The sequence below is a fragment of the Oryctolagus cuniculus genome, chromosome 9 (genome assembly GCF_051225735.1).
Source record: "Oryctolagus cuniculus isolate XC-2025 breed Fujian yellow rabbit chromosome 9, ASM5122573v1, whole genome shotgun sequence".
In the NCBI taxonomy this organism is placed as follows: Eukaryota; Metazoa; Chordata; class Mammalia; order Lagomorpha; family Leporidae; genus Oryctolagus; species Oryctolagus cuniculus.
Window position 1 is genome coordinate 59,341,887 of NC_142875.1, and position 20,838 is coordinate 59,362,724.

Below are 20,838 nucleotides of genomic sequence, written 5' to 3' on the forward strand. Positions count from 1 at the left end.
CAGTACTACAAGAGAGAGGAAGAGACATAGAGAGAGAAATCTTCTATCCATTGGTTCACTTCCCAGATGGCTGCAATAGCCAAGACTGGGTCTTGCTGAAGCCAGGAATCAGGATCTTCATCCAGTCCTCGCACATGAATGGCAGGGGCCTAAACACAAGGGCCATTTTCCATTGCTTTTCTTTTGCCATTAGCAGGGAGCTGGCTCAGAAGAGAAGCACCTGGAATACAAACTAGCAACCACATGAATGCCCCTGCCGCAGGCGGCAGCTTTAAGCACTGTGCCACAGGACTGCTCCTCCCATGTTAATTCTTTTGAACATAATTAAATGGGAATCGAATCACCCATTAAGAAAAAATGTAGATCTTCAATGATAATGTGAAGGCCCATCATTTTGTCTTGAGATGCAGCTAAAGGAAGACATAAAGATTGCAAGTATATGAAGAACCGTCACATAGAGAATGCTTGAAAGACTCATTAGGGAGAGGACATAGCATGAGGTAGTAAGAACCAAAGAAAGCCGGCACCGCTGCTCACTAGGCTAATCCTCTGCCTTGCGGCGCTGGAACACCGGGTTCTAGTCCCAGTTGGGGCGCCGGATTCTGTCCCGGTTGCCCCTCTTCCAGGCCAGCTCTCTGCTGTGGCCAGGGAGTGCAGTGGAGGATGGCCCAAGTCCTTGGGCCCTGCACCCTATGGGAGACCAGGATAAGTACCTGGCTCCTGCGGCCATTGGAGGGTGAACCAACAGCAAAGGAAGACCTTTCTCTCTGTCTCTCTCTCTCACTGTCCACTCTGCCTGTCAAAAAAAAGAAAAATGTCCTGACGGGACATGTTACCAAGTGAGGAAGTAGCTAGTTTTTAGGAGCATTTTAAAACACAGTAGATTCTCATCTCACTGAACAAAATTTATTGGATTTGTGTTCCAAGTAGAGCTTTATACATAGACTCTTAGGAAGATTCAAAAGAAATAGACCATTGAAAAACTTTGGGAGAATGAAAAACCCAACTACAAATGGATCAAAAATTGTTGAACCAAAGATGGCAAACTAAGTCAGATAATAGACAGTCATAGCAGTCAGCAGTTCTCAACCAATATAAAAACACAGACTGGGGAAGGAAAACAACCTCCCAGGCACAGGGGACCCTGTGGGAAATTCAGAGAGGGTCTAAATGATCAAGAAAGTACTGAATTTCATTAAAATATTAGCATTGTATTTTGCTTATTCCTTTGAAGAAAGCAGTAATAATTCCTTCACATGGTTATAAAGGTACAATCTGATCAAGGAAGAGTTCAATAAGTGAAGACCATATCTACTTATCATCCTAATCATCATTGTCTTTTTTTAATCACCTACTTCTACCATCATTCTACTCTCCATTCCATCAGTAACAGTTGGACTCAACAGGTAGTAGTGTCTGGGTGTTCTACCTCTACTGTGATCTTCTTTGAAGCCAATTCTTCTACCAGTCACATTCTTGCATGTTGACATACCTAATGCTTTGTGATTCCTGCGGTGTTACACAACACCTGATAAACTCAAATTAAGAGAATCTCATTTTACTGAGTACCCTTTTCCGAACACAGTAAAATTAATGTCACAAATCCAAATTCTTGGACAAAAAAAAAAATCAACCAGATGAAGTTACATTAGTGTATAAAATTATTACCTGGTATTTCCTCAAAGAAAGACCTAAAATTATATGAAGGATTTTTTTTTCAGGTTTTTAAGATTCATATTTATCATTTTCACATGTGGGTAGAGAATGATTTTATTAGTAGTATTCACCAGCCCTATATTTTGGCAACTTTCATCAGGCTTATCACTAATTTATCATTGTGAATTCTATCTTCAACCTGAAGCAAAAAGTTCATTACTGCATTCAAAATAGTCCTTAATGAACGCGCTAACTGGGAGCACATTAGCACATTTCATTTGCTTGTGTGCTTATTACTAAGAAAGAAAAGTAGTAAATTTTCCTTCCTATGTATGTTTAATATTAAGTAAATTTCTACTGTAAGAAAACTATTTTACAGTTCCTCACCTGAGCTTCAAAGGCTTGAAAAATAAAATTCACCATCAAGATAATTTTAAAAGTCATGGTGCTCCAAGAGAACTGTTATGACTTTTGATAGAAATGTCAGAGAATGCTCTAGGTGTCTTCTATCTTGTTACAAAGAGGAGTTGTTCATGACATTGACCAAGAGTCTACTGAACTTATGAAACATAGCAAAAATCCCACTCAGCTTGAAATGCTTAATAAAAACAGGAGCAATGCAATGATATTTATTTAGATGTTTACTGAAAGATATTTAACAAGGTAAAAAAAAATCACTTTTAGGGGAATCATTCTTTCTAAAAAGGCCCTGATTCTTCCTAGTTTTCAGCCTTAATCCTATTTATAGACATTGTTTTGGAGCATATATATCTGATAAAATGCTTTGCACTGTTGAAAAAAAATCCCATTTCATTCCTTGTTCCACAGGCCTCAACTTATTGTGGACTCTGATGAAACAGACTTGAATGGTCAATGAGGAAGGACATACTGGCTCCTTAGGTGGAATTCCGTGCTTGGTTTCCAGGCACCTTAGGACCTATTGATTCAATTCATTCAATAATAACTAAGAATTTTAAACATAAAAGTGAGAAAAATAATCCAAACTAGTATTTGTCAGAATTCTCCAGATAAACAGAACTAGGTAAATGATACAGAGATTTACTAGGGAAATTGGCTCATATGTTAAAGGCTGAGAATTCCCATGACAGTTCATCTGAAAGCTGGAGCATCAAGCAAGAAAATGGTGTGGCTCAGTCACAATACAAAACCTGAGAACCAGGGACACCAATGGAGTAACTCCCCGACTGAGGCCAGAGACTCAGAAAGTTGGAGACCACTGGTGCAATTCCCTGAGTTTGCAGGTCAGAGAACTTTAAGTTCCAATGCACAGGACAGGAGGAGATGGATGTCATGGTTCCAGGGCAGAGAGAAAGGGAGCACAGATTAGCCACCATTATTTTTTCTAGCGGGGCCCTTAGTCAATTAGGTGGTGCCCACTCACAGTGGTAAGTAATTCAGTCCATTGATTTAAATGCCAATCTCAAGAAATACCCTTCCAGACAGACCAAGATATAATGCTTCATCAGCCACCTGAGTAAGAAATAATACTTTACCAGTTAATCAAGTTGACACCTATAATTAACTATGAGAGAACCCAAACAATCAAAACAATAATGGCACTGAATTTTTAAAAAGAAGATTTGGTCTGGCATGAGCACCGATCTCTTACTAAATGAGGACATGAGTTTGAACCTCACTGTTCTTTTCCAGCCATTAAAACCATGGGCACGTCTCTTAACCTTTCTACACACCCATTTTTTTCATTTGTAAAATCGCAGAAAATAATCTGTCAGAGGAGCAGCTGAAGAATCACAATGTAATACACAAAGGACTTGTAAACTGTAATAAGTAATGAACATGAGCATTCCTGGGATTATAATATGAGCAAAAATGACTTCTGATCCCTTCAAGAAAAGCCCATCCTGCTTGGGAGGCCCATCAGGGAAAACAGCAAAAGAATATTAACTTTAGACATCCATAAGTCACACTCTTGCATTGGCAAGGGGTTCATACTGTGTGCTTTCTTACTTATCCTTTTTTCTGCTTATGCAAATGTCACCAGCCCTTCAAGCTCTAATTCCTGTTCCATTCTCTCCTTAAGTGGCCCTCAAAGGGTTAGTCATTAAAAATTACAAGGTGACCCCTTCCATGACATATTTTAGCAAGGTACCAGGCTAATTTCTACTAAAATCCTAAAACAATCATCCTCAGTATCTGGTATTTATCTTAAAATTCATTATACATAAAGAAAGCATCTGTTCCTACCCCCAACTGCGGGTACTTCAGATCAACTCAATTCTGGCAAGAACTATCTTACCACCTTCGAGTTAGAGCACAGTGACGTGTTAAGGGCTCAGTCTTCCACGAGACTACACTTACTTTGTAAGATACTCACACTTTGGGGATCCCCAACCTACCCTTACTTCTGAATAATTGGCTATAAATTCAAGGGTTTCTGCAACCCTTCCAGTTTTAGTAGTTTAGTCAAACTCAAAGTGCCATGTGTGTGTCTGCAGTTTTATTGTAAAGGATACACACAAGTTAGGTCTAGGAGGGGGCACTGCCTTCTGTACCCTCTGCATGTGAATCAAAGTACTCTGCACTGCCTGCATATCATCGTGCCCACCATTCTCCTCCACACTTCAGTATATAGAGTTTTTATTGTGATCTCATTAACTAGGAATGGCTGATACATCATTGGCCACTGGATTAAACTCAATTTCAACCACATCTTCCCAGATGTTTCAGCCCTCTCATCACATAGTGGGTCTTTCTAGCCACCAGTCCTCATCCGAAAACTCCAGGTACCCACCTTTGGTCACCTTATTAGTATAATAAAGACATCTCTGCAAGTGCGGAAATGGTAAGTATTTCTGAAGTTCTGTGCTAGGATCCAGAGGCAAAAATGAAAGACATTCTCTATCATGTCGCTGTATTTTACCTACTCGTTCACTATTTGTCCCTTACATATAAATATGACTTCCATGAGGTCAGAAGCTTTGTCTGTCTCATACCACCACACTCTGACACAAAGTAGATGTTAATATTAATTGATTAAAGTTATGGACAATTTAATTCTGTGTTAAAATTTTTCTCATTTGAATCTTCAGATTAGTCCACTTAGCCACTCCTATTAAAATACAGTATCTGTAATGATTACTCATAAACCCTGAATTAATAAACTTGGACTTGGATAGACTCATGACTGGTGAAAATTTAATTCATTTCAGTTAGCGCTGATCACGAAGAACTACTGTGTCAAGCACTGTTCTAGTACTAGGTGTTTCAAAACTGGCCCAGGTGATATTAACTTTGGCAAGGTTGGAAACCACTGTGATCTTACTATCTGCTGATGTCTGTTACTATCTTACGCAGTACTTGCAGCTTGATCACCCCAAGCACCCCTTTATATTTTCTAGAGCAAATATTCTGAAATTTGTCCATAAGCTAATAGATCTAGTTCAAGATCTAACACACATCACTCAAATTAATTACTCCCATTCTTATTCCCTATGGATTATCACTGTAGTCTTCATGGACATCAGAACAATTCTTACTCATTCCTACCTTCAGTCCTTGCTCCTTTATTGTACCCTCCTGGAATGCTGTTCTCTGCCTTCTCCATTAATCTATACCTGATTCATGTTTTAATTGTAATCCAGCATAAATTCCCTTTATATGGCTTTACCAATATTTCAGTCCACAAAAACTCTTAATTATTTCAGTTTTTGCACTCATTTCTCACTTGTCCTATTATTTATACACACTTTAGGAATGTACTGTGAGAGATTGTTACTAACATCTTTTGAACCCGAGTCAAATGTTAACTGATTCTTTTAAGTTCTATTCTCCATTTCTTAAACAGAGTTCTGGAATATTCTATCCTATTTTGTGTTTCCTTGAATTCTTCTTTTAAGTATTTACCAATTTGGAATTTATTTTCTGAATCTAAACTTTTTACAATGCTATAAAACTGACTAAGGAAAAAATAATCTTAAATATAACCCACTTGTAACCATTATAATAGATTTTCTGCTAACTCCTCCCTCTAGAGGTTAACTTAATCAGGAAAACTTTTTTTTCTGATCTTCAATTCCTCCAAGTAGATACAGAATCCTCTTTGTGGTTTATAGTTACAATATACAAAGAGCCTACATGCAGGATTCTTTGTGGATAATTCAAAAAGTAAGTGGAGTTATGAAATAACTGTCACTCACAATAGAAAATTATGTGGGCAGTTTTCATTATAATTGGATAAATTTAGGCAAATTAAGTGTGTCAACTTAGTAATAACTATGTGTTATGTTATATGTGAAGCAATTAAAACATGAATGCTGTTAGACTCTGTTGTAGCTACAGGCTTTTTTTGATTGTAATTCAAAATAAAGGCTGGCTTTAAAGTCAGAGGAAGAGGAAGAACAGAGGTGAACATACCCCAGGAATCATTCTACTTTCAGGAAGATTCGATTTTACCCTCAGGAAATCAAGACTATAATGAAGAGATGACTTTATAATAATGACATCCTCTCCCTTTGTGCTTCCTTTTGCTTACGAATTAGCAGTGCAGAACACCTTTAATATTCTTAAGAGTTTAACTGAGGCAGAGATAGTGTAGTCATTTATGGATTAAACTATGATTGAATAACTAAGAGCCCAAAACTCATATTACATATTAAAACATACCCATTTGTAATCCATAGTATGCCATTTCTCAAAATCAGCAAAGGTTTGAGAATTCCCTTAAAATGAATAAAATAATTTAAGTGTGCATTTCTTTACATTGAACAAAATATACCATAAATAAACTTTTTGGCAATAAGGTTATTTCAAACAATAGTAATTTACACAAGGTGTACCAAAGCAAATTGATCAATACTCTCTTTTCCTTGTAAATATGTTGCAATAAGCAAGCCATGCATTCATTTTGTTAAGCTCTGTGAATTCTCATCAGTTCTGGGAACTACCAATTTTACGTATATTGATATTTGGCTCCAACTTAAAATGAAAAATCAATATTTTAGAAAAAGAAATGTGCCTTGCTCTTTAAATATCCCCTTAATAGATAAGTCACAGAGAACCCTTTATCTGCCTTCCCTCTTCCTCCATGCTGTTGTACAAATAAATCATAATGGTAACTGGCACTATTGGCCACTATTTTAAAATCATTGACTGAATGCTATTTTCAATTCCTGAAGATATGTCAATTACACTCACTGTTTGTTCCTTATCAATGCTATCTCCAATGGGTAATAAAGTTGCAACCTTAATTCATGGAGGCAGAAACTATAAAATTTCTCCCAACTCCCAATTTTAAACTGAGTCTGCTCAGAATAGGCAAAGTTTCCTAGCCTACATTCTGTTAAGTGGAATATAAGCAGACATCAAAAGTATAAACTATAGGTACTTTTTAAGGAGACATGCCTCTTTTCAAACGTGCTCCTTCATCAAATCTGAAATGAGAACATGGTAGCCAGATGTTATGCGACCACCTTGAATTGCGGAGTATAAGGGAGGTATTGCTGATAAGGAAGAATGGCCACACGTGCATTGCAGCGGATATCTTTACCCGTTTCATTTCTGTGAGAGAAAACTCAACTACTACATTAATTACGTCATTGTTGGAGGTCTCAGTCACATGCAACCAAACTTATCTAACAGACACAAATATAGAGTGATGTGGATATCTCCCTTTTCCTGCACATGGGATTTCCTAACACCCAAAATTATAAACACTCCTATAAAAAAGAAACACCAGTTCCATTGCATTTGACATTTGATTAAATTGATCCTTTCTGGTCACTTCTTCTGAACTTTGATCATTTAAAATGTTTCTAAAATAATCAAAAGCAGGGATATGTATTGCAACACAATTAAGCCACAAATTGTGAGTCTCACAACCCGTGTCAGAGGGCCAGTTAGAGTCCTGGCCCCTCTACTTCCTAACCAGCTTTCTGCTAACATCTCTGCAAAAGCAGTAGATGATGATCCAAGTATTGGGGTTCCTGATGCCCACATTGGAGATCCAGATGGAGAACCTGGCTCCTGGCTTCAGTCTGGCCCAGCCCTGACTGTTGTGGGCATTTGGAGAGTGAACCACCAGATAAAAGATCAATATCTTTCCCTCTCTCTTACCTTTCAAATAAATAATTCACTAAAAAATAGAATAAAATTGGCATATGAAATAACTATCTGTAGCCCCATGTTTATTGCAGATCAATTCACAATAGCTAAGATATGGAATCAACCAGATGTCCATTAACAAATGACTGGATAGAGAAATTGTGATTATATACATATACATATATATATATATATATATATATACATAGAGAGAGAGAGAGAGAGAGAGAGAGAATGGAATACTACTCAGCAGTAAAAAATAAAATCCTGTATTTTGCAACAAAATGGTTGCAAATAGAAACCATTATAGTTTATGAAATAAGCCAGAGCCAGTCCCAAAAAGACAAGGAACCTATTTTTCCCTGATCTGTGGTAACTAATAGACTACCAAAAATGTAATGTATAGGAATGAAATTGACATTTTGAGATTCCATGATTGCTTGCAGCCCTTGTCACTACTGCTGAGAAACAGTTTTTTCTTCTTACATTTTACTGAACTCTTCATGTAGGGTTCAACTGAATGTATATCATTTTCAAAATTAAGAGGGAAATGAGTGGGAGGAGGAGGAAGGGTAGGAGCGTGGGCAGGAGGTAGGGTAGGGTGGAAAATATCACTATGTTCCTGAATCTGTGTATAAGAAATACATGAAACTTGAATATCTTAAATAAAGTTAAAAATAATAGAATAGTCAAAAGCAAAGAAATATTCTTTTGGTTTTTTTTAAAGAGAAAGGAAATCTTGTGATGTTGATATCACCAAAGCTAGGAGTACTCACCCTTTTCCCAGCTCCCTGAAATGTCCCAATTTTACTTAGTGTTCTTATTAATATGTAATACATTATGGATATTCAGTCATAAAACATCTTATAATTCTTAGTATGAATATCTACCTGAATGTCTTCAAGGACTCTCATCATCCTGGTTAACTTTTTCATTTAATGTGTAAATAAATAAAACAACTCAAAGTCTATCCAACCCAGAAAGTTCAAGGATTCCCTGGAGCAACTAAGTCCTCTTGATCTAACACTCTAATTTCTTGCTTCTTATGACTTCCTGGATCTACCCTCAAACTTTTGGAGGCCTCTTTTCCCTGCTATTTCTGGGTTTTCCTACCTTGGACCCCAAATCTTTTTCCTTCAAAATTTGAGAGGCAGAGAGACAGAGATTGACACACAGACAGAAAAAGACAAAGGGTCTCTGTGCTGGTTCATTCCAGTTGCCTGGAATCCAGGAACCCAATTCAGGTCTCCCAAGTAGGTGGGTGGCAAGCACCCAGCACTTGAGACCTCACCTGCTGCCTCCTAAGGTGCATAGCAGCATGAAACAGGAATGGAAACTGAGCCAGGACACAAACTCAGACACGGATATGTGATGTGAACTTCCCAACCTGTGTCTTAACCACTGAAGCACTGCCCTGCTGTCTTCTTTCTTGCAAAAGTCACATACCCAAGGCTCTTGCATTTCAGGTCAAATTTCTGATCATGTACACCATAGAAATGTTTGACAGCCCATCTTTTACATATTGGACGCCTCTTCCCACAGATACATTTCCTTATTTTCTTTCTCATCTTCCTTGCCCTAAAAAATAATCTTTCTTGCAGCTTTTAACCAACGTCTTCTACTTCCTTTTACTTAGTTTATAAATAATATATTATTTGAGGTGGTTTTTTTAGTATTTAAAAAGCTATTTAGGCCGGCACTGTGGCTCAATAGGCTAATCCTCTGCCTTGCGGCGCCGGCACACCGGGTTCTAGTCCCGGTCGGGGCACCGGATTCTGTCCCGGTTGCCCCTCTTCCAGGCCAGCTCTCTGCTATGGCCCAGGAGTGCAGTGGAGGATGGCCCAAGTGCCTGGACCCTGCACTTGCATGGGAGACCAGGAGAGGCACCTGGCTCCTGGCTTCGGATCAGCGCGGTGCACTGGCTGCAGTGCGCCAACCGCAGCAGCCATTGGGGCGTGAACCAACGGCAAAGGAAGACCTTTCTGTCTCTCTCTGTCTCACTGTCCACTCTGCCTGTCAAAAAAAAAGTTATTTATTTGAAGAAGAAAGGGAAAGACAGATAAGAAAGAGAACAAACACTCCATTCAAGTGATTCACTCCCCTGTTGCCCACAATGGCCAAGGAGTGAGGAAAAAGCCAGGACTCAAAAATATCAATCCAGGTTTACAATCTGGTGGCAGGAACCCAACTTTTTAGCCATCACCATTGCCTCCCAGGGTCCACAGCAGCAGAAAGATGGAACTAGAACCATTGCCATAAAGAGGATTAGAACTTAAATGTTTCAATATGGGACACAGCAGTCTTAACTTGCGTCTGAACCACTAGGCCGGGGCTGGTGCTGTGGCTCACTTGGTTAATCTTCTGCCTGTGGCGCCGGCATCCCTTATGGGCACCAGTTCTAGTCCCATTTGCTCCTCTTCCAGTCCAACTCTCTGCTGTGGCCCGGGAGGGCAGAGGAGGATGGCCCCAGTGTTTGGGCCCCTGCACCCACTTGGGAGACCAGGAGGAAGCACCTGGCTCCTGGCTTCACATCGGCACAAGCACCGGCCTTGGTGGCCATTTGGGGAGTGAACCAATGGAAGGAAGACCTTTCTCTCTCTGTCTCTCTCACTGTCTGTTAACTCTACCTGTTAATAATAATAATAATAATAATAATAATAATAATAATAACACTAGGCCAAATGCCTGGCCCATGTTATATAATCTTCATTGCAGTCCAGAGTAGGAAGTGGGGAGTAGGGTGCTATGAGCACTTTCATAGTCCAAAGATTAAAGCAAGGGCAGACAAACACAGATGTAAGAGATATAGCTCGCATCTTCAGTTATGTATAGGGATCTAAAGACCAGAAGTATCAGTTTTACTTAACACTGGGTCAAGTTAAAATTTTAATGTTTAGAGAAGATGTTCTTCTAAATCAGAAAAACTCTAATTAAAAGTGGTGGCTATGAAACATCTATTCTGTTCATAACATATTCTCCAGGATTATTCATCTTTATTTCTTCACCATTTCATAACCCATTGCCTTCTGCATATAACATCACCAAGGTATTCTAGGCGTATTGCAAAACATAGTCCTTTCCACAAAATCACAATGCTTTCCAAACCACTTTATTGCAGATTCCTTTCTAAATCCATTTGGACATTCTGTACAAAAGTAACAGGCATTAATGACCACCTTTGAGCAGAATTGGAGGAGACTGTCTCACTCCTTTGAGTAAGGGCATGACCACTCTGCATTTGTTTTCCGTGAGTGAAGAGACTCACTCCCTTTATAACTAACACCTCATATTCCCCATATGTAGAGCTGAAACTTTCATACAAAATCCCAAGAATAAACTCCTACAGAAGACACTGTGAGAATTTTAATACTTTTTGTCAAGAATAATCTGCCGGGTATTTTATATCTGCTTGCTGTCACACTGGTTCACTAGAGTTATTTAAAGATAAGATTTTCTTTCATACTTTGAAGGAGGGGGAAACTAGCAGAGCTGTACGATAAAAGTATGACAAGGAGCTAAGTCAATGCAAAGGAGAACTTACCCCTTTCCCCTTCAAGAGAGTATCACTGAAACCTTTGTGAGGGACGGAAATCCAAGCTGAAGCTTCAAAGACAAATGGAAATAAAAGCTAGGAAGAGGAAGCTCACGGAATAATTCATGTAAAGCCATATTTAATAACCAAACCTTATGTGCAAGTAATTTAGAGTTGTTTTAGCATTAACTACAATGTGATAAATGGAAGCAGAGAGGCTGAGCTTTACTTGTGTATTTATTTATTTTTTATGTTTTGTCTGTCTTTCTCATTAGTTCTATGAATATGAGTTTTGTCTATATTTCAGAAACGAAAACAATTTTGGTCACAACGTTAGCATTCAATAAATATTTGTTGAATAATTTAATGATTCTAAATGTGGGCAATGAGTAAGATGGTACAAAACAGGGATGAAAAATGTGACCTCTGCCCATAGGATGCATGTGAGCTCATACAGTAGAGAACATGTATCATAATGTACATAACAGCCTTGTTCACAAATGAAGTCCTGGATATAACCCAATGCCCACCAACTAAAGAGTGAATCAATAAAATGTAGTATAATCACAAAATTGTTTATTATAAACTGACTGAAGTACAGCAATATAGATCAAACTCAGAAATGATATGTCTCAAAACATTACATACGTCACGAAAGCTCTTTTAAAGTGAAAAGCATCCAAATAAAAATATATACATTCTAGGAATACACGATAGAAATAAGACTATAAAAAGAAAAGTGGATCCAGAATGATGGTTGCTGTGGGAAAATAAGGGAGAGAAAATAAAATGGATGGTTCACATTTTTAGGTTTATTGTCAAGTTCTGTGTGTTTGGGGTGTTATTTTGGGGTATTTATAACATTAAAAATAACATTATCTCTGCGTAACACTGTTGAGATTCATAAAACAAACACTAAACGAACTCCCATAACTACAATATGAAGAAGCAAGAACAGAGCAGAAAGGAGCACCTGTGAACTTGCTCTCCCCTGGGAGTGGCTGGAGGCGGGGGATTTGAGGGAAGGACAATGAATACTCTGTGCTCTGGAGTCTGGTCATTTGGGTTCAAACTCCTGATACACAATTACCTATCTATGTGACTTAACACATTCCTTAAAAAGGTTTTGTGCCTCAGTTTCCTCAACTGTAAATGGGAGCGAAAATAAACTTCATTTTAGAGTTGTTTTGAAATTGCGTGAAACCTAAGTAAATCATGTGCCTGGAATACAGCGCTAATAGATGCAATGATGAATCCTAAGAATAAATAAATATTGACTGCTAGTAACATAAAACTAGAAATTAGAAGACCTTGTATATTATGCTCAACAGTTTCCATTTTAACTGCAAAGGCTTTAGGAATCCCAGAAAATATTCAGGTCAGGAAACACCATGATTAGATTTTCATTTGTAAAAGGTTTTGAAGAGCTTCAGTACTGTCAGGAAGGTAGTCAATTGATATATCAATTGATATATTATTGCAATGGTTATGAAGAAATGTTATGAAAGCCAAAATTAAGGCAATAAAAGTAGAGAAGGAACAATGTGGACAGAAATGATGAAACAGTAAGGAAACAATTTTCATAAACACTTCTATATGGAATAAGAAGCTTGGAATGACTCCCAGGATTTAGGATACTGAGTGAGTCAATGTTGGCATTTTCCCAGGTCTGGAAATACACGATGAGCAGAGGTTTCTGTCTCAACACTATAGACATGGTGGCAATGATAAGCCCTGTAAATAGAGGGAAAGCATATTTATGGGGAAGCATAATGAGTTGAGTGTTGAATTTGATGGCTTAGAGATGCCTATGAGGTATACAGTACATGCTGTCTAGTAAAGAATTAGATAAGAATGTGCAATTCAGGAGAAAAATCAGAATTTCCAGTGTAGATTTAAGTTCATGATGTATATACTGTAAGCCATAAGAGGTAATGCATCCACCTAGGTAGGATTTTATCCAATTCTTTATTAGCTCTAACTGTGTGCCCCATAGGTATCTCAAAGCCAACATGTCCAACATTCATGATCTTCCCCTACTCATGTTGTTTCCCTGGGTGAAGAACATCAAGGAAGAAGGTAAAAGCCTTGAGGATATAAGGCTGGAAAACACACCAATCAAGGATGAGCAGATGAGGATAAATAAGTGAACTTTTATTTTTTATCTTATTGCATTCTCTAGGACCTCCACAAGGGTGTTCTATGGGACTTGTGGTAACATGTGTCAGTGTGTTTCCAAATACAGTACAATGGGAATACTTCTCAAATTTTCACCATCCAAGATGATATTTCTGGGGAATTTTTATAGATACCGAGGGAGAAACTGTTAAATAGTTTATTTCCAATGAAATAAAAATTCAAAAATCTAGAAATAATGTGGACTTATGGATATATACAATATACCAAAAATTAATCATGAAGACATAAATATTTCAATAATCAAGATGGACGGTGAATCAGTGAAAAAGACCCTCCAACAAAAGCCTAGAACCAAATATCTCCATTACCAATTTATAACAAACATTTAGAGAAAATTTAATTATTTTCAAATAATTCAAAACAACTGAAAGGGAGGGAACCCTATCATTTTTTTGAAGATTTGTTTATTTGACAGGCAGTTACAGAAAAAGGGAGGGAGAGACAGGGAGAGTGGTCTGCCATTCACTGAGTCACTCCCCAAATGGCTGCAATGGCCAGAGCTAGGCTGATCTGAAGCCAGGAGGTGGAGCTTCTTCCTGGTCTCCTTTATGGGTGCAGGGGCCATCTCCCACTGCTTCTCCAGGCCATTAACAGGGACCTGGACCCAAAGTGGAACAGCCAGGACTTGAACCAGTGCCAATATGGTACGAAGGCACTGAAGATGGAGGCTTAACATACTATGCCATAGTACTGATCCCCCTCTTTCTATGAAGCCAGCATTATCTTAATGCCAAAACCAGGAAAAGATGCAGCAAAGAAAGAACTACAGACCAATACCCTGATGAACATTGAAGCAAAAATCCTCAACAAAATACTAGCTAACTGAATCCAACAACACATCAGAAAGATCATTCATGTAGACCAAGTGGGATTTATCCCAGGGAAGTACTGATTGTTCAATACACATAAGTCAATAAACATGATGTATTAACAAACTGAAGAATAAATACAATTGTTTCAATATATGAAGAGAAACAATTTGATAAAATCCAACACCCTTTCATGTTAAAAACTCTAAGCAAATTAGATATAAGAGGAACATTCCTTAACACAATCAAAGCAATGGAAAACACACAACCAGGATCTTAATGAATGGGGAAAAGCTGGAAGCATTTCCACTAAGATCGGGAATGAGAAAAGCATACCTACTTTCACCACTGCTATTCAATATAGTTTTGGAAGCTTTAGCCAGAGCTCTTAGGCAAGAAAAAGCAATCAAAGGGATACAAATTGGAAAGCAGGAAGTCAAATTATCCTGTTTTCAGATGACATGATCCTATATATATATGGAAACCAAAAAGACTCCAGATGATTGAAAACTCAAGAAAGTTTGGTAAATCAGGAAATAAAATCAATACACAAAAATAAATAGCCTTTTTATATACACAGATAGTGCCACAGCTGAGAAAGAATTTGTAAGATCAGTCCCATTCACAATAGCTACAAGAAAAATGTAAATATCTTGGAATAAATTTAAGCATGAAGTCAAAGATGTCTACAATGAAATTACAAAACATTAAAGAAATAAAGGACATAAAAATGGAAAAATTTTCCATGTTCATGGATTGGAAGACTTAATATCATCAAAATGTCCACATTATCCAAAGCAGTTTATTTATTCAATGTGATCCCAACCAAAATACCAATGATATTGTTCTCATATTTGGAAAAAATGCTAAAATTCATATGGAAATGCAAGAGACCCCAAATAGCTACAGCAATCTTGAAGAAAAAGAAAGCCAGAGGCATCACCAATACCAAATTTCAAGACACATTCCAATCGAAACAGTTATAATCAAAACAGCATAGTTGGCACAAAAATAGACATGCAGACCAATGGAACAGAATAGAAACCCCAGAAATCAATCCACACATCTACAGCCAGTTAATCTTCAACAAAGGCTCTAAAATCAATCCCTAGAGAAAAGACAATCTCTTCAACAATGGTGCTGGGAAAACTATCTCCATGTGCAGAAGTATGGAACAAGACCCATACCTTACACCTTATACAAAAATCAACCCTAAATGTATCAAGGTTCTAAATCTATGAGCTGATACCTCACATTACTAAACATTGGGGAAACTCAGCAAGGCATTGGCATTCAAAGGCTTCTTGCAAAAGACATCTGAAGCACAGTCAGTAAAAGCAAAAACAGACAAATGGAAATTATATCAAGCTAAGAAGTTTATGCATTGCAAAGGAAACACTCAGCAAAGAGGTAACCAACAGAACGGGAGAAAATATTTGTAATGTATGCAACTTATTATAAAGGATTAATATGCAGGATCTATAAATTATTCAAGCTCAACATCAATCAGTTAAGAAATGAGCAAGAAGGGACATCATTGTGGCAAAGTAGGTTAAGCCACTGTCTGCGAACCAGCATCCCATATGGGCACCAGTTCATGTCCTGGCCACTTTGCTGCTGATCTAGCTCCCTGATAAATTACCTGGGAAACCAGTAGAGGATAGCCCAGGCGCTTGGGCTCCTGTCACCTGCAGGGATATTAGGCACACAAGGCAATTCAAAGATGGCACCCAAAGGAAGTAAGGTGGGTGGTACCCAAGGTTGTTTACCACCAAAGCAGATTGGCTGTGCAGCATGAGGAGAGGTGATGACAACTGATGAAAAATGTGCAGACATATAGCTGGTCCTGTAAAAAATCGCCCCCTAAAATGACCTTTTAAGTAATTGGTTGGTCCTTATGCCCTGCCCCAATAATCCTGCGGTTTTGTGCTTTAAAAGGCTTTGCTACGCGCGCAATAAATGAGTTCCTGCTTGACTTGACTCCCCTTCCCCGCTGTGTCTGATTGTCTCCAGGATCGAGGGAGGCTGGGGAACGGGCCAGCGGCACACTTCCCTTTCCTCAGACCCAGTCCAACCTCATTTGGGTGGACTAAGACCCTGCAGTCACCCATGTGGGAGACCTGGAAGAGGCTCCTGGCTTCAGCCTGGCCCTGCCTTGGCCATTGCAACAATTTGGGAAATGAACCAACAGATGGAAGATATCTCTCTCTCTCATTCTCTCTCACTAGTCTGCAAATAAATAAATCTTAAAATAATGGGCAAAGGACATGAACAGGAATTTCTTCTTTAGAAAAATGCAAAAGGCCAAAAGACACATGAAAAAATTGCTCAGGATCACTAGCCATCAGAGAAGTGCAAATCAAAATCACAATGAGGTTTCACCTCACCCCAGTTAGAATGGCTCTCATAGAGAAATCAACAAAAAATAAATGCTAGCAAGGATAGGGGGGAAAGGTAGCCTAATCCACAGTTGGTAGGAATGTAAACTAGTATAATCATTATGGAATACAGTATATAGATCCCTTAAAAATCTACACACAGATCTACTGTATGAACCAGGCATCCCACTCCTGGGAATTTACCCAAAGGAAATGAAATCACTATATTAGTTATCTGTACCCACACATCTATTGCAGTTCATTCACCATAGCTAAGATATGGAATCCACCCAGATGTCTATCAGCTGATGACTGGATAAAGAAAATGTGGAATATACACACTATGGAATACTACTCAGCTAGAAGAAAAATGAAATTCTGTCTTTTGCAACAAAATGGATGCAACTGATACCATTATGCTTAGAGAAATAAGCCAGTCTCAAAAAGACAAAGATTGTATGTTTTCCCCAATTTGTGTAGGCTAACAGAGTACAAAAAGCTAATGTATGAGTGAAATTGCTATTTTGAAGTTTGATTCTCATTTTCAACCCTTGTCTATATTCTTGAGGCACAGTGGTTTTTTTCTACTTACTACTTGTTAAATTATTTAGTTGAGGGTTAGCTTGCAATTATAAAATAGACTGAACATAAGTCATTGTAAAAATTTTAAAAAATATGTAAGGAAGGAGGATGGAGGGTGGGATCATGGGAGGCAGGGAGGGGGGTAGGGTGTTTAGTATCACTCTCAAATCTTAATATTTGTTCACCTTATATAAATAAAAATAAAAAAAAATTAAATAAATCTAACAATCACTAGTCAGTAAATGCAAGAATGAAAAGGAATTCCAAAAATTCAAAACCAGAACATTGCCTGTCAAATAGCAAAAATTACAAATATTTCTGAAATGAATAATGAAAGTAACAAAGAAAACAGTCTGACTTTAATGATATCATGGCACTGCTGTACCAGCCATGAACTTCCAATTTCAGATTTCTTATTAATTAATGAAAACAGTTCCTATTTCATGTATTTAAAAAATTGCAGCCAGGGCCGGTACTGTTGCCCAGCAGGTTAAGCTGCTACCTTCAGCAGCATCATCCCATATGAGTACCAGTTCAAGCCCTGGTTGCTCCACTTCTGATCCAGCTGCCCTTTTTTTTTTTTTTTTTAAGGCAGAGTGGACAGTGAGAGAGAGACAGACAGAAAGGTCTTCCTTTTGCCATTGGTTCACCCTCCAATGGCCGCTGCGGCCGGCACACCGCGCTGATCCAATGGCAGGAGCCAGGATCCAGGTGCTTTTCCTGGTCTCCCATGGGGTGCAGGGCCCAAGCACCTGGGCCATCCTCCACTGCACTCCCTGGCCACAGCAGAGAGCTGGCCTGGAAGAGGGGCAACCGGGACAGAATCCGGTGCCCCGACTGGGACTAGAACCCGGTGTGCCGGCGCCGCAAGGCGGAGGCTTAGCCTAGTGAGCTGCAGCGCTGGCCCCAGCTGCCTTCTAATATGCCTGGGAAAGCAGTGGAAGATGGCCCAAGTCCTTGGGCCCCTGGACCCATATGTGAGACCCAGATGAAGCCCCTGGTTCTGGCTTCAGCTTGGCCCAGCCCTGGCCATTGCAGCCATTTGGAAAGTGAACCAGTAGATGCAAAAATCTCTGTCTCTGCTTTTCTCTCTCTGTAACTCTGCCTTTCAAATAAAATTTTTTTTAAAGTAGACCTGACCAAGGACATAACGAGAGGGATAAGTTTGATCAAAGGAACGTGAAAGGAGATATACCTCCTGCTTCAAGAATGGGGAAATAGAAGAGAATGTGTTTTGGCTTTTTCTGCCCCCAAGCAATTACTTCCCTTTCTCACATAAAATATATGAACTTGGGCTAACTCTCCCAACCATTCTCCCAGTAATATCGGACCATTATTTTGACCTATAAGTTTATGAGTTCAGGGAATTTAGAAAAGCTTATGCCTAGTAGTTAAGGTTTTTGCTTTAAGTATTTGGATATCTGATTTACATATATATCTTCTAATGTATTCTAAGTACACCTCAAGGACTTGAAACCAATACTCTAAGCATTTATCTGCTAGAGTTGAACAGGGCTGATTCCATTTACAGAAAATGGCTCATAAGTATGCTGCTTCTCCATGTTTAAGTTAAATTCCGTTATTGTTAAACAGAAAAAAAGCATTCAAAGATTCCTATAGATTGAGATTAAACAATCTTTGAAAATAAATAGGATGATCAAATATACAATCTAGAATGGAATAGGTTGGAGTAAACTATAACTCACAAACCAAATTATCCTCTTCTTCTAGAGTCCATGTGTACCACTTGAACCAGCTGACACTAAGAGGCATGCGGAGGCCAAGCTGTGCATTTACCATGTGTCCCAGCTCCACTCTTAGCACCTGCCTCACCAGCCAGAAGCTAGATCTTGTGGCTGCCTGAACCAGCCCTCATTGCCACTTGAATTTTGAGCGCTTAACAGTTAGCATCAAGTAGTAGACTTTCAGTCCAGGCATCACCTCTCCAGCCAGCCCTATCTTGAGCCTGTTGCTCTTCCTCCAAAGAATGTCTCCAGCAAACCATAACTGAGTGGGAAGCCCACCCATCTTGGGGACCCCTAAATCTAGACATAAAGCAGCAACAGTTTTCTCTTACAATTATATTCTAACTTTTCCTCTTAGCTCCCCAAAGTCTAAAATATTTGCTGACATATACAAAAGTTGCTGATCTCTAATAGAGATTTTTCTTTGAAATTGAATAAGGGAAGGAAGCAAGAATAAAATTTGCTCAAAAAAATGCATGTTTTTAGCTACAGAAAATCTATCTTACTTCTTTGATAAAATAGATTAAATGAAAACAGCAGAACTTTGTCATGGTAAAGGTAATTCAGGTTTTCTCATCTGAAGTACAATGCACAATATGGGCTTGAAATGTCCTGTGCATTAAAGGATGTTTAGGGATACCCCTGGTCTCTGACTTGTGCATGTAGCCAAACTGTTTATCTTCAATGAAGTGGCAACAACTGCAAATACCTCTAGATATTACTGTATGTCTCCCAAAGAGAGGGGCAAAACCGTTCCCAATTGAGAACTACTGGAGTAATTACAAAGTAATGAACTCCTCTAGATTTGCCCCCTTTTATTCTATCAGGATTTTAACTTTGTAAAAAAAAATTACTTTATCACTTCTGGGAAATTATTATAGCAATATTCTTTCCTCAATCAGTATGTGAACTTTAATCACCGGGACATTTGTCCCAGAATCCTCCCTTGGTGATGGGTATGGGGTAAGACATGGGTGTGGGTGTAGGGGGAACGACAGTGAGAGCAGGAGTGCAGGGAGGAAAATCGAGGAGGTGCAGTGTGAAGGCAGAGAGAAGGCAAGCAATCCAGGCAAGAACCACGTGCTGGAAACATGAAAAACAAGAAACTGGGAAGAGTCAGGAACTGATCAGCTGGTTGTGGAAGACCCTAAGGGAACCAGAAGTTAAGTCAAAAGGCCAGAAGGAGAGATTAAAGTAGAAACACAGAGCCAGGAAGACGACAGCACACACAGGACCTCAGATACTTGAGGAAACCTCCAAGACAATTTCTTTGAAAGACTTCATTGCCTATGGCTTCAATTTGTCAGCTGCCATATGGCATTTGAACCATCTCAGAAATGTTAAAGAGCCAGGTAGTGATACAGTGGTCTGATTACATTGGCACACGTGGTAGCAGAAGGAAGCAAAATTCTTCAGTTATCACTTTGTAAGACGAAAGACATAGTGACACACCTGTGCTTAAATGAAAGCAGTCTTTGTTTCATAAAGCTTCAAGTTTTCTGACATTCAAGAAATGGGGCTTCCTTTCTCAAAATGTCCATAACAATCTATGATAGGACATGTGTAGCAAAGGACTCTGACCCCAAAGGGGCTGGAGCAAGAAAAGCCCAGAGTGGTAAGGTTTTCCTGTAGCTTTGCTCCCTTGTGGTTCCAGCCTGCTGAACATCGTTGTTCAGCCTGTTTTCTTCTAGATGCAAATTTGTCTTGGTATTCAAGGACTGCCTCCCCCTTGTGGCCTTGCCAGACAATCCTCACAGTTTCCAGTGGCTTCTGTCACTGTAGCAACGTCCTGAGCACTGGGGTAGCAATGTAGGGGATTACACATGGAGTCTGAGTCTGTTTTTGTGTGTGTATTT